General features: G+C 37.4%; 1 protein-coding gene across 22 annotated transcripts in view; it reads left to right on the top strand.

Moving 5' to 3' along the window:
- RBFOX1 (RNA binding fox-1 homolog 1) overlaps positions 1-13678 on the top strand; it is a 2803489-nt gene that overhangs the window by 1092051 nt on the left and 1697760 nt on the right. The gene's annotated exons all lie outside the window — the stretch shown is intronic.

Genomic DNA, 13678 nt, shown 5'->3' with positions numbered 1-13678 from the left:
TCTGTCCCTCATTGAGGTTACAGAAATAAAATATTCAAACCTTAGAAAAGGGCTCATAGCCTTCAGTGTTCAAATAGATAATACAACTGTTTGAAGCTTTTGCTCAGAAAGAGTGATTTATAGAACAGGAGGCCGATCAAAATGTCTTTTACATCATTGGTTTCCCTTTTATGTTGTTTACTTTACAATCCTGCTTCTCACTGTTTGAAGAGAGAGCTAGAGAGAGATATCCAAAGGATTATCATCATTATAAACACTGTTAATAGTATTAATTGTAATAAAAAACAAACACAGAGTTCACATTTGCTTCCAGGGAGTCTGAATACATACTTAAATCATTATATATCCTGGAAGATATACAGTGTGTCCCCAAGCTCTGGGAGCAAGACTTAAATAGCTTAAAATGCTACTAAAAAGGGAGCAGTGGATAAAGCACCGGCTCAGGATTCAGGAGGACCTAAGTTCAAAAATGGCCTCAGACATTTGACACCTACTAGCTGTGTGACCCTGGGCAAGCCACTTAACCCTCATTGTTCCACCCCCCAAAAATGCTACTGTGTAATTTAAGATTCTAAATGTGGATTCTAATCTGTTCCCCCAGTTTTGGGGGAAACTGACTAAAATCACTGATAAAACGAGTTTAGGTTTTTAAGGGTTTATTGAAAAATAGAAAGAAAAAGATTGAGAACAGAATTCCAACAGCCTGACATTCCTAGCTTTCCTCAAATTTCCTGTGAAGTCCTCTGCCACCACCACCACCATCAAGTCAGGAACCCAAAAGAGCAAGAGCTCTCCGCGCAGGCTCTCTTTCCTCCTTCCTGTCTCCTCCCAGAAAATAGGAGGCTCCTCAAGTTGATTGGCTGGTAGCCTTGATAGACAGCACCCATGAGCAAACGTCATTTCCTGACGCCAAGGAAAAGCCACATGACCTTGCCCTCTGAGGCATTTTCCTCATGGCGGAGCTTTCCCACAGCAAGTCTCCAGTAGGTGGCATCATTCCCATCATTACACTACTAAAAAAGTTTTAGTAGTTTAAAACTGCATGAAGACTTAGGGGACAGCCTGCATAAAACAGGTGAGGTTGGTTTTGTTTGTTGGTTTTTTTTTTGCCTCCCTAAGCACAGAACACCTATTAGTGGAAGATAGGGTGTTCCTTTACTCTTATACCTCCTATACATTATGCTTAGAAGCTGACTAGGAGAACAGCATTCCAGCCATCTGTTTGTTGATTTCAGCCAAGCTTACCATTCAAGTAATGTTCATTTCACAACTTAGGTTCACTTAGAGATCACTTTTCACCACTTAAAAAATATTTAGCTATGATTTCAGGACTAGAAAGTGTGTTCTGAGACCCATAATAACTTGATGATAAAATAAAGGATCATTTATAATGCAGTGAGTATAAAATTATAACAACTTTCTCCCATGTTTACTGATGAATGGCATTCTGGCTCCCAGGGGGGCTGGTTCTCCAAATTCTAGATATAAATGATTGTATGCCATTCTTTCCCAATATATGTGTTACCTTGGAAACAAATACAGGAGTCTGTGTTTAATTGGCAATATCACCCTTTGGGTTACAAATCAAGATGGTCCTCATGTAACTAGAATAGAAAAATGAGTTGCTTATAAACCAGGTATTTGGCCTGGCCTTCAGCTCCCTTCACAGTCTGTTCTTACCCTACCCACCCAACTTTATATCTGCTTATTTTGCAACATGGCCCCGCTACTTCACTCATCTCTCTCTCTCTCTCTCTCTCTCTCTCTCTCTCTCTCTCTCTCTCTCTCTCTCTCTCCCCATTAATTTTTTTTTTGCAGGGCAATGAGGGTTAAGTGACTTGCCCGGGGTCACACAGCTAGTAAGTGTCAAATGTCTGAGACCTGATTTGAACTCAGGTCCTCCTGAATCCAGGGCTGGTGCTTTATCCACTGCACCACCTTGCTGACCCCTCACTACTGCTTCATTTATCCAAGCCTATCTCACCATTCCTCAAAAGTGCATACTCATTGCCACATCCACCATTTCCCAAACGTGCATACCCATTCCCACCTCTGAGCCTTGGCTCATCCTTTTCTGCTTCCCTTTTTCCTGCTTGAGTCCTCCCTGCCTATCGAAAATGAAGCACTCAACAAGTCCTGTCTTCGTCATGAAACCTTCCCCAGCTCCAGGTACATTTGTGGAGTCCCTCCTTGGAATTCCTAGAACAATGAGGCCTGGACACTTCATTTATATGACACAATGCAAGACAATAGTTGACTCTTTTATGTATAGCATGCTTCTCCAATGAGATCATAAACCAGGAAAGGTCAAGAACCCTGACTTAATCTTGTTTTGACCTCTCCTTCCATCTGTATCATTTAACATGGCAATGAACACAGAATACTTGAACCTAGAGGGGCTGTGGTTGCGTTGCTATTTCTTTTCACCAGTGCAGAGCATTTACTTTTGTTATTCAGTGGTTGCAGGCATATCTGCCTCATCATGACCCCATTTTAGGTTTTCTTGGCCAAGATATTAAAGGGCAAAAAACAAAACAACCCAAAGATATTAGAGTGATTTGCTACTTCCTTCTCCAGCTCATTTTACATATGAGAAAACTGAGGCAAAAAAGGTTGTGACTTGCTCAAGATCACACGGCTACTGTCTAAGGCCAGATTTGAACTCAAGAAGATGAGTCATTCTGATTCCAGGCCTTGCACTCTATGCACTATGGTGCCACCTACCCTCCAGAGCACTTACTAGATAACTGTTAAGGAACTGTCTTAGAGACTAAGTGACTTGTCCAGGGTTATACTTGTCACAAGTAGTATCTTAACCCAGGTCTTCCTGCTTGCAAGCCCATTATCTATCTACTACTTCATATTTCCACTACTAAATTCATAATGGGTGTGCATTAAATGTTGAGTAAATGAGGAGAAAGTAATTCTTCAAGAGTATTTTCAATGCAAGAATTTTATCAGCATCCTTGCTAATGAAGGCAGAATGATTCTGAATTGTTATATTGTAAAAACAGGGCCTTTAGCTTCTTAAATTTAGCAGTGCTATTATCAGAGGTAATGGGGGGTTGGGGGTTGAAAGGGTATATTGAAAACATTAGTTAATTACGTGGTTTCCATTTATAAGAACACAGAACATCACCTTTTGTTAAAAATGCAGAAACCAAGAGGGAAAAGCATATACAAAAAGTTGGTCGTTAATTAGAAACTACCAGGAAATATCTCTACGAAAAATGTAATGGTTGTTCAGGACTTTACACTTCAGTAACTGTGCCGTTTTAATCAGCTATTCCGATACTATAAGTAGAACATGTGGTTTTAGATGGCAAGAACTCAGAATTTTAGAATCTGGAGTCTCATGATACCCTGGAAGGGCATTCGGCTTCCAGGAATAGATGAATTATTCCACCAAGATAGATGTGAATGCCCCTCGCCAGGCATTGGCCTTTGACCAATCATCCTCGGCAGTGTTAGTGATGTGAACTCAAGCTGACCATATGGGACTGTGCATCTCCTGCACTTCCCCTGATTTCTCTTCACCCAATTGGAAACAGAGTTTTCTTCATCTCTAAGAGAAGGTAATTAATTGTTTTAGACTTAACAGTCTGAGTTTGACCCTTGCCTTTCCATCACTATTATGAAATGAAGTGTCAGGATATGTCCTCAGTGGTATTGGCAAGGAGGGGGAAAGGGAAAGGGGATGATGCTCCCGATATTGACACTTCACAGTTTAAATGTCAGGCTCTGCAATTTACAAGTTATCAGAGATTCATGGGAAATGCAGTGGAAAAGTCATCCTATTTTCTCTGAGTTATAAAATAGATTATGCCATAAATTCTGTGCATTGCTAACTTTATGATCCTACTGTAAGAACACATTAAACATAGAAATCCTTACCAAGTTTGATTCTTGCCTAGAGTACACCCAAGCCAAAGGGTGCTCAGGCAAGTGATTACCTATTAATTTCATCTTTTTTTTAATTTGGTGGGGTTTTTTCCCTAAAGGTGAATTCTATCAACGATACCCTGACTTTCATGTGTTCTATTATTAACAATCAATGTGAATGGATTTTTAAAATTGAGACTTTTATTAAAGGAGAGACCTGTTTGGAATTGTTAAGCTTAACTGGAAACAGAGGAGAAATAAATGAATTACTATATTATGTAGTTATAGACAGATCATTGCTGTCACTAGTTTTGTTACTTTGGAATGCTTGAATGTGATAGTAGTGTCATTAAACTTCTGTGAAATAATATATTTGATATGTATCATTGCAAGAATTCTAAGAATTGCATTTTTTTCCTGTCAGTTGAGTCGAGATTGGGCACTGAGAGGTTGTAGCCTTAACCTCTTCTGAATGACATTTTACATCTTGGTAAGATGTCCTTCCACGAAAGAAGGCTCTGTCTGGAAAGGGAGGGCTGCTAAGGGCCAAATACATTAAAACCGATTAAAGAGGGAGCTGTTATTTGCTTAGGAAGAGAAAAAGGATCATTATATATAATGAAATGTCTGCTTCAGGACTGAGGAATTGACAGTTGATGTTTAATTATACCCATCTGCCCAAAACATAAATGAGAGATTTCTAAAGACACTTAACACAAACATATGTGGATTTACTATTCTATCATTGTGTCATAATTTGTGCTTGGTAGTGCCAATAGCCTCAGCAATAGTTACCTACCTTCTTGTCAAGAGGCCCATTGTATTAATTTTACACGGAAAATATACCACTTTTAAAAATATTGCCATCATTTCCATTTGTCTTTCGTTCCTGCAGTTAACTTGGATATTTATATAAACATTCTGATTTTAGGCTATTTGCTAATTGTTTTTCCATTAATACATTAATCAAGAAAGCAGTCTTCCATATGTGCATGTGTGTATATGGAAATTAGGATGTAGACTATCTTTATCATAGATAGGTGCTTCTTTCAGGTCTTTAAGAAATATTAATTCCCCCCAAATGTTGGATTTTTGCTGTGCTTCATTCTGTGAATGGGGAATTTCGTGATCCCATCAGATTTTTTAGAATTTCTATGACACTTACTGAATCTGAGAATTGGAAGGGACTTGAGAGATCATCTAGTTCACTTTTAGACAATTCTGTTCCATTTTCATTCTCCTGTAATTGTTAGACATTGTTAAACAAGTCTTATATTGAGCTGAAATCTACTTCCCTGAAAATTTTCTCCTTATTGGTCTTATTTCTTTGCAGCTACACAAAGATTGGTATCCACTGGACCTATTCTCTGTAGCAATGGAAAGACTAATACCCCCACTCCCACTGGCTCTGTTCGCTAAAGCGACACAAAGAATAATTCCTATTGGCCCTGTAATCTGGAAGACTAATTCTTGTTAGTCCTACAGCTTCACAAAGATCAATCCCTCTTCCATATAAAACCTTCAGATATTTAAGGATGGCTATAGTATCATTCCCCAAATCTTCTCTTATCCAGGCTAAATGTTACTTCAGTAGATATTCTCATGTTATGGTTTAAAAAGCTTTCCATTTCTGGGTTATTAGGTGAAGGTTTGATTAGTAATAAGCAGGTAGATCATAGCAAAGAATTCTTGTTGAAGTATTGGTTAGATTAATGCCCTTGGAGGTCCCTTTTAACTCCAAGATTCTGTGATCATCTTCCTGTGGACAGAATTCATTTCAAAGTTTATTTATTAAGGGACCACTTTGTGCCAGGTACTTTGCTTTAGGCCCCATTGTATTTATTTTGCATAATAGGCACTGGGATTACAAAGATAAATATGAAATAGCACCTGTCCTCAGGACACTTACTTTCTACTGGGTGTTCCAAAATCAACACAACATTCAGATATTATCTGTTAAGCACAGAGTAAAGATAAACAGTTACCATTTTCTACCTAGATACTACATTTAACAAAATGAACCATAAAATTGCATTTTGTAAAAAGCATCCACACCATGATTGGCTCATCTAGCTCCCATAGTCAAATATAAGGAGTAGGTATTTTCATGTAAACTGCTTTAAAAGTAGCTATTCCTCTAGTATGTGTTTGATCAATGTTTTATTTTTTTAATGTTCTGTACTTTACATTTATTCTTATTTAATTCTATCTTATTAGTTTCAATCCATCATTCCAACCTATCAAAATATTTTTGAATCCGTAGTCTGTCATCTATCAAATTGGCTATTTCTTTAATATTTTTATCTAAGTGAATGTTCTTTGACTAATCCTGCTAAAACATTTTAGCAAGTCACTAGAGATTTCCCTCAAATTAGACATCCACCCATACTTCCAGGTATAATATTCAGTGAGCATGAATCCATCAAGTTTTGGCAGTATGTAGGGGGACATTAAAAACCTTTCGTCTCTCATCTGTGAAAAGGGAGGAAGGTGCCTTTTTTCATCTGTTCTTGAGGACCAGACTTGGCCATTATGACACAGTGTTTAGTTTCTTATTGTTGTTGTTCTTTCAATTGACGTTGTTGTAATCATTACCTATATTTTTATGGTTCTGCTTTCTCCTGCATCAATTCATGCAAGTCTTCCCATGCTTCTTTGAATTTATCACTTTTGTCCATTCTTATTGTGTAGCAATATTCAGTCATATTGATGTATCATTATTTGTTTAACCATTCCTCACCTGATAAGCATCTACTTTGGTTCTACTTCTTTACTGTTAAAAAAAGTGCTGCTTTAAACATTTTGGTGTTCAGGGAGCCTTCCTGTCCTTCCCCCTCCTTGGGATATATGCACGATACTTTGGTTAAAAAAGTTTGAGACTTTTAAAATAATGTATTTTTTTAAAAATTCACTTCACAATGGCTACCACAACTCTTCCCACCTCCATCACTGCCATAGATTCTTCTTTTTTTTTTTTGGTGAGGCAATTGGGGTTAAGTGACTTGCCCAGGGTCACACAGCTAGTAAGTGTTAAGTTTCTGAGGCTGCATTTGAACTCAGGTCCTCCTGCCTCCAGGACCAGTGCTCTATCCACTGCACCATCTAGCTGCCCCACTGCCATAGATTCTTTCATTTTAACGGGGAAATATAATTCACTACAGCAAACCCAACATACTTTCCTACTTCTATCAATGGAAACACCATCTTCTCAGGAACCCAGGCTTAAAACCTCATGCGTTTTGACCCTTCTCTCTTTGTACCTCTCATTTAATTGGCTGCCAAAATTCTGATATTTCTACACTCAAAATAATTCTTAAAATCTGTAACATTCTCTCCACTCACACTGCCATCACATTAGTTCTGGCTCTCATCAGTTCTTTTCACAACTACCAGGATAATTTCCATCTGTACAGGAAGTATTTTTGTTCAGAAAAACTTCAGGAGCTTAGTATTTCTGTACTGTACCTCAACCTATCTTTTACCTTTCCAACTTTATTTCATTCTATTTCTCTTCATGTATGCTAAGTTCCACTTAAACTGGATTACTAGCTAGTTTTCTTATCTCATCTTGTTGTCTTCTGCCTTTGAGCATTCCATCCTTCATGCCTAAAATATCCTTCCTCTGGTTTGCAAAATTATTCCTTTCCTTCAAGATCCAACTTCTCCATAGTCTTATATATGAGTTTCATCGTATGTAAAATGAAGTTTGACTAAATGGTCACTAAGTTTTCTTCTTCTAAAGCTATGATTGTGTGATCCTGCACTGATCTGCCATCTGGAAGTAATGTCTTCCTTCTCAAAGCCCTTTGCTTTTCCAGAGACAGACAGAGGGAGAGAGACAGAGGGAGACAGAGACACACAGAGAGACACACAGAGAGAGACAGAGAGAAAGGGGGTAGGGGTGGTGGCTTCTAAGCCTCCTTCCAGCTCTAAATTCTATGATGCTATAGAGATTCCTTTGGCCCTGGTCATAGTGTGCCATAAATGTCATGAATATTTATGTATGACTCTTACCGTTCCTCTTGTCTGGAACCAGGGGATCATAAATAGATCAGGATGGGACCTAAGAGATCACCTAGTTCTATTCCCTAATTTTACAATTGAGTAACCTGAGTTAAATGACTAGCCTGAAGTCATAGAGGTAGTAAATGGCAGAACTGGGATTTTAACCTAAGTCATCAGATTCCAAATCCAGTATTCTTTGTACTATACCATCATCTCTCTATCTATAGCCTCTAGCGCAGTGTTTTACACCTAGTAGGTGTTTAATCTAGTTTTATTAATTGTCATTGAATTACTGCTACCTCAGGGCCTTATTATTACCCTATGGAGTGTCCATGCTGCATAATGTTCTGTGACTATGGGGGAATTTCTAGTAAGAAGTTCCAGGCAAGTAAGTGTCACAAGCGTAATTAGCACTTAACACTGATGGGCTTCTAAATTCCAGTAAACATGCAGAATATTTCACACATTTCCTAGTACATGACTTTTTCACAAGCACAGCTTAATATAGTTAAGCCAACTTGGGCATTTAAAAAGGATCAGCATGTCAGGAGATTTTCATGGTTTCCAGGACATGCTCAAGACATTACAGTAAAGCGCGAGTCGAAAGCATCTTCTTGTCAGATGAGTTCTATTCAAACAAATCACAGTGATAGCAGTACAAATCAGCCTGTAGCAACGACTAATTTTAGAGATGGAAATTTACAGTTTTATGGTTACCATAATAAAATACAAATGTAACCTTTTGTTGGAATTGTCATTTTTGAGGTAAATTTTGTAAAGGTGTACCTGTGGATTATAGAATTGTTACCATGTTGGCACATATTAAATAGCTTGAGTATGTATTTCTATTTGACAGGTTTGTTTAATGTTTATCCTTACTATCTCTATTTTGTTATTCTTTGTATTATATAGAAAATAAGTTAAACAACAGAGATTGTGATATTTAACCTTTGTGTAATGGACAGAGTAGAACTATAATAAAGTGAAAATGTTTATCGAATATTCTTCTAATCTTAATTCTGGTCTTAATTTTTTCCCAGGGTTCAGTCTAGTGCCCAAATTTGGAGGAAGTTGGGAGAAAACTTTTTTACTTGGTGTCATAAAGAACTGGAAAGTATACACTTGAATGACATGGGGGCAGGGTGGATTTAAACCCTCCCAAACTTCTTGCCTTCCTCCATTTCCCTTTCCTCCCTCCCTCCCTCCCTTCCTCCATTCCTCCCTTTCTTTTTCCTTTCCTCCTCCTTTCCTTCTTTCATTACTTTCTTCTATCTTTCTTTCCTCATTTCATTCTTTCTTTCTGTCCTTCCTCCATACCTTCCTCCTTCCCTCCCCCTTCTTCCCTGCCTTCCTCCCTCCCTCCATCCTTCCCTTCCTTCCTTTCTTCTTCCTATCCCTCTCTTCTTCAGTCTTCTCCTTCCTTTTCATTTTTTGTTAATCTAGAGTTTATCTCCTATTATGAGTTTGTCCACAGACAAATAATAACAGGAAAAGAATTGTATATAAAGCTTCAAATCCCTATTAAATGCAGTTCGCATCGGAAATTTGTATAATAAATTCAACACTTTAGTTGGAAAAACTGACCTGCTCATCTGTGTCTCCCTCTGAGCTTCCTTTTGTTCACTTATGTGAATTTTTAAAAAGCTTCAATGACATCCCAATTTTTCCCTTTTCTCTTTTTTTTTTCTTTTGGCATCACTCTCATTAGTCCTTTACTCCATCACAGCTAGTAAGTGTCAAGTGTCTGAGGCTGGATTTGAACTCAGGTCCTCCTGAATCCAGGGCTGGTGCTTTATCCACTGTGCCACCTAGCTGCCCGCAACCATTGCCTTTCTTTCAAAAAGTAGATAGCATGCTTTGTAATCAGTCCTAGACTAGTGGTTGTTCTTTCATTGCATTGATCATAGTTCTTAAATCTTTCAAACTTATTGGAGTCCTTGTATAAATGCTTTTTCTGGTTCTGGTCTCTATACTCTATCCTAATTCATACAATTCTTACCAAGTTAAATTCATTCCTTTTATACTTTCTTTGTATGTAATAATATTCTGTAATATGAATACCATAACATATTCATCCATTCCCCAGTTTATGTGTACCCTCTTAGGTTCCAGTCCTTTTTTATGTCAAAAAGCATTGCAATGAATATTTTTGATATAGATGGACCCTTGGAGTTTTCTTTTATCTCTTCATGAGTGTAGGCTTGGTAGTGGTGTCTCTTGGTCAAGCAATCTGCATAGTTTAGTAATATTTGGGGTATAGTTCCAGTTCCAAATTACTTCCCTAAATGTCTGGACCAATTCATAGCTGCATGAGTAATGCATTAGTGTACCTGTTTTCCCACATTTTCTCGAATAATTGCATTTTTCTTTTTTTTTTTTTTGTCACTTGTGCCAATCTGATGGATTTTAGGTCACAATGATAGCAGTACAAATCATTCTGCAAAAACAACCTATGTTTGAGATGTTTCTTTGCTTTCTCTCTTCTCCTTCACTGTAGCAGGATCTTAGTAGCATCTTAATATATTTGAAGGTTCCTATCTGTGGGGACTATTGTCTGAGAGTTTATGTCTCTCAGCTATGAGGTTGTGCTATAGACTGTGATGTTTAGTTTGAGTGCCAAAATTGATAGCTAGAGATCTGGGGGGAAAGAAAAAAAGATTAAGTTGAATATTCCTAGCTAGAGATTTGCCTGTGACATTGGTTAAGTATTCCCCTTTTCTGTAAATATATTATCTTTTCTGTACAGCCTGGTATTTTATGTTCATTTTATTGATGTACCTTAAATAGTTCCTTTTGGGATGGGGAGAAGGCAATTGGGGTTAATTGACTTGTCCAGAGTCACACAGCTAGTAAGTGTCTGAGGCCATATTTGAACTCAGGTCCTCCTGACATCAGGACCAGTGCTCTATCTACTGCACCACCTAGCTGCCCCAAACGTCCCTTTCTTTAGGAGTAAAAAAGGATAAAAAGATTAACATTATATTATAGTTTAAGACTTCATGTACTTTTAAAATAATGCCTGCCATTGAAGAAGAAAATATTAATTATGTAGAAATATTTAATGTTTTATGTTGTTTTCCCAATAGAATATAAGGTCATTGAGTGCAGGCACTGTTTTGTCAGTCCATCAAGTAGCATTTATTAAACTCTTCCTGTGTGCTCTGCTAAACACCGGGTTTACAATAAAATGAAGGGGAAAAAAAAAAACAGTTGCTCCTTTCAAGGATCTCACAATCTAAGGAACCCAGTGCCTGGCAAATAACAGGATTTTAATAAATGCTTATTGATTGGTTAATTGATTTTGGTTAAATTAATTTAAATTCCAAGTGGGCTTTTTTGGGTTGGTGGGTATTGTCTTCTTCCTACTACACAGCAAAATATCCTTCAAATACCCCCAATTAGTCAATTTAATTGGAAATAGTTCTTTGCCTAGTAATTTCATCAATATATGCTTCAGTTAGCTTTGGTAAAGAACATAGCCTAATCCTTATGTTTTTCTTAGGTAGTTGCAAAGTTGATCTGAAAAATAACATAATAAATTAGTATTTTACAAAATAGAGTATACACCTTCTAATTAGAATGTATTCTATGTAAAAAAAACTTATTAAATTGAATCTTTCTCATTTGAACAAGTAATTCATTCTTTTAGGGCCTCCATTTCCTCCTATGTAAAATAAGGAAGTTGTACTACATGTGTAATTAGGTCTTTCCCAACTCTAAATCTTTGACCTTATGACATGGTGGTAAGAAATGTAAAGTTAGCTTTAGTTAACCCCTCTTTCATTGTAATCATTGAATATTGGATATTGAAAGGACTTGTTACTCCACCTATGTCAGTTAAGGAACTAATACAGGACTTTGGGAGTAGTTTATGATTTCATTAGTGTTGAAAAGTCCTAAGCAGAGTGGACACTCCCTCCAAAAATGCACATTACCAATTTCCTTGTAAATTTTAGTCTTAGAGAGTGGTTTACCTGTAATGAGGGCTTTTATAGGTAAAGTGACTTACCTAAGGTCACATAGCTAGAATGTGTCAGAGGCAGGCTTTGAGTGTAGGTTTTCTTGATTCTAAGGCTAGTTTTCTATCCACTATACTATGCTACTTAACAGGAATTGGATCACAAAATAGTGTATCCTGTATATAAATTAAGACTTGTGTTTCAGTGCATACTGAAAGAACTTAAGAATTTTAAAGTGTAAAGAGACCTTGAAAATCATCTGTAATTGACCCTGGAACTATGTAAAGGTCCTTTGGTATAGATATAAAGAACAACTTTACTTTCCTTAGCTTATTGTCTTAATGGCATTGAATTTGATCATTTCTGAGAGACAGATGACAAATGAGGCAAGGGAAATCCTTGAAAATGAAAGATCTCATCATAATTGAAAGCAATGGCAAATGGAAGCAGGCCCTCTCATTCTCTGCACTGATCCAAGATGGACCAGAGTGGAAATCCCAAGGGTACTACTTCATATAAGTAAGAGGAATAGAAAGAATGGAAGCTAAATATGGGCCAGTAGAGATGATAAATAGATGCTGAAGAGGTGATGTGGATTTGGTCCAAGATGGGGAAAGGGGAAACAGACTGAGAAGGCACTGGCCCAGCAGTAAACTGAATATGATTAATAATGATGCTGGTACCTGGGGAATAATAGCCTTCCTGAGAGTGACAGCTAATATCCATTGTACCTAAGAGTGCAGACTAAGCACTCAGTAAATTTAGTTTTATTTACAGCCTTGTAAGCCTGAATTGGTAATTCTCAGAGGTGTTCTAGAAGAGACCAAAAAAAAAAAAAAAAAAGAAAGAAAGAAAAAAAGGAAAAGGAAAAGAAAAGAAAAAAATGAGTACCATATAATACTTTTCAGGAGTGGATGGTTTTAAGATATCCAAGCTCAATCTCTCCACATATTGCACATCAGTACCCACAGCTGCTACCCGCCTATGTGCCAGAGGGGAATTGAAGCTGGTTCGACAGTTGACATGGCAACTTGGCAAGGTACATCGTCGTATATATCGCATATGTTGCTTTTGATGTTAGAACCCAAATATCATCTTTACGAAAAAGTCCATGTGCGTTGTGCTATGTGAGCATTGAAAGTTACTTTCTTGTCTTTACTAATAAGGAGGATTTGGTGACCTGTGTCATTTAGCGAGGTTTGGGGGTATGGATTTTATACAAAGCTATTGCCAAATATTAGGACTATAAGCTAAAGAATTAAGCATCTGGGTGACATTTAAAATGTTTTAATCAGGTAGGAGTTGTAGGATTGTTTCAGCATTGTCATGATTAATTTGGTAATTCTGAAGTGGAATTAAGGTGAGATGATTTTTTATATATATATACTTCCATTCTTGAGTTACTCTATGCTCTCAGTATCCTATTGACCGTAATTGAGTGGTTTAATTATTCTCTCTGTGAATTGAAAGTAGCAAGTAGATTTTGCCCAGAATTTATACTCTGAGCAGTGCATTTCATTGGGCAGCTAGGTGGCAGGGCCTAGAATCAGGAAGACCTGAGTTCAGATATGGCCTCAGATACTTCCTGGCTGTGTGATTACGAGCTGGTCACTTAACCTTTGTTTGTCCAGTTCCCTCATCTGTGAAATGGAGAAAATAATAGCATCTACCCCCTAGGATTGTTGTAAGGATCAAATGAGGTAACAATTATAAAGCATTTAGCAAAGTAGCTGGCATGTAGTTAAGTGCTATAGAATTGTTAGCTATCATTATCATTATTGTGGCTATGGAATTAACCTTGGGTTCTAGATTACTCTGCCCATCTGACCATA

Source organism: Dromiciops gliroides, chromosome 1, assembly GCF_019393635.1.
Source record: "Dromiciops gliroides isolate mDroGli1 chromosome 1, mDroGli1.pri, whole genome shotgun sequence".
NCBI classification, from domain to species: Eukaryota; Metazoa; Chordata; class Mammalia; order Microbiotheria; family Microbiotheriidae; genus Dromiciops; species Dromiciops gliroides.
This window is presented reverse-complemented; position numbering and strand designations above follow the sequence as displayed.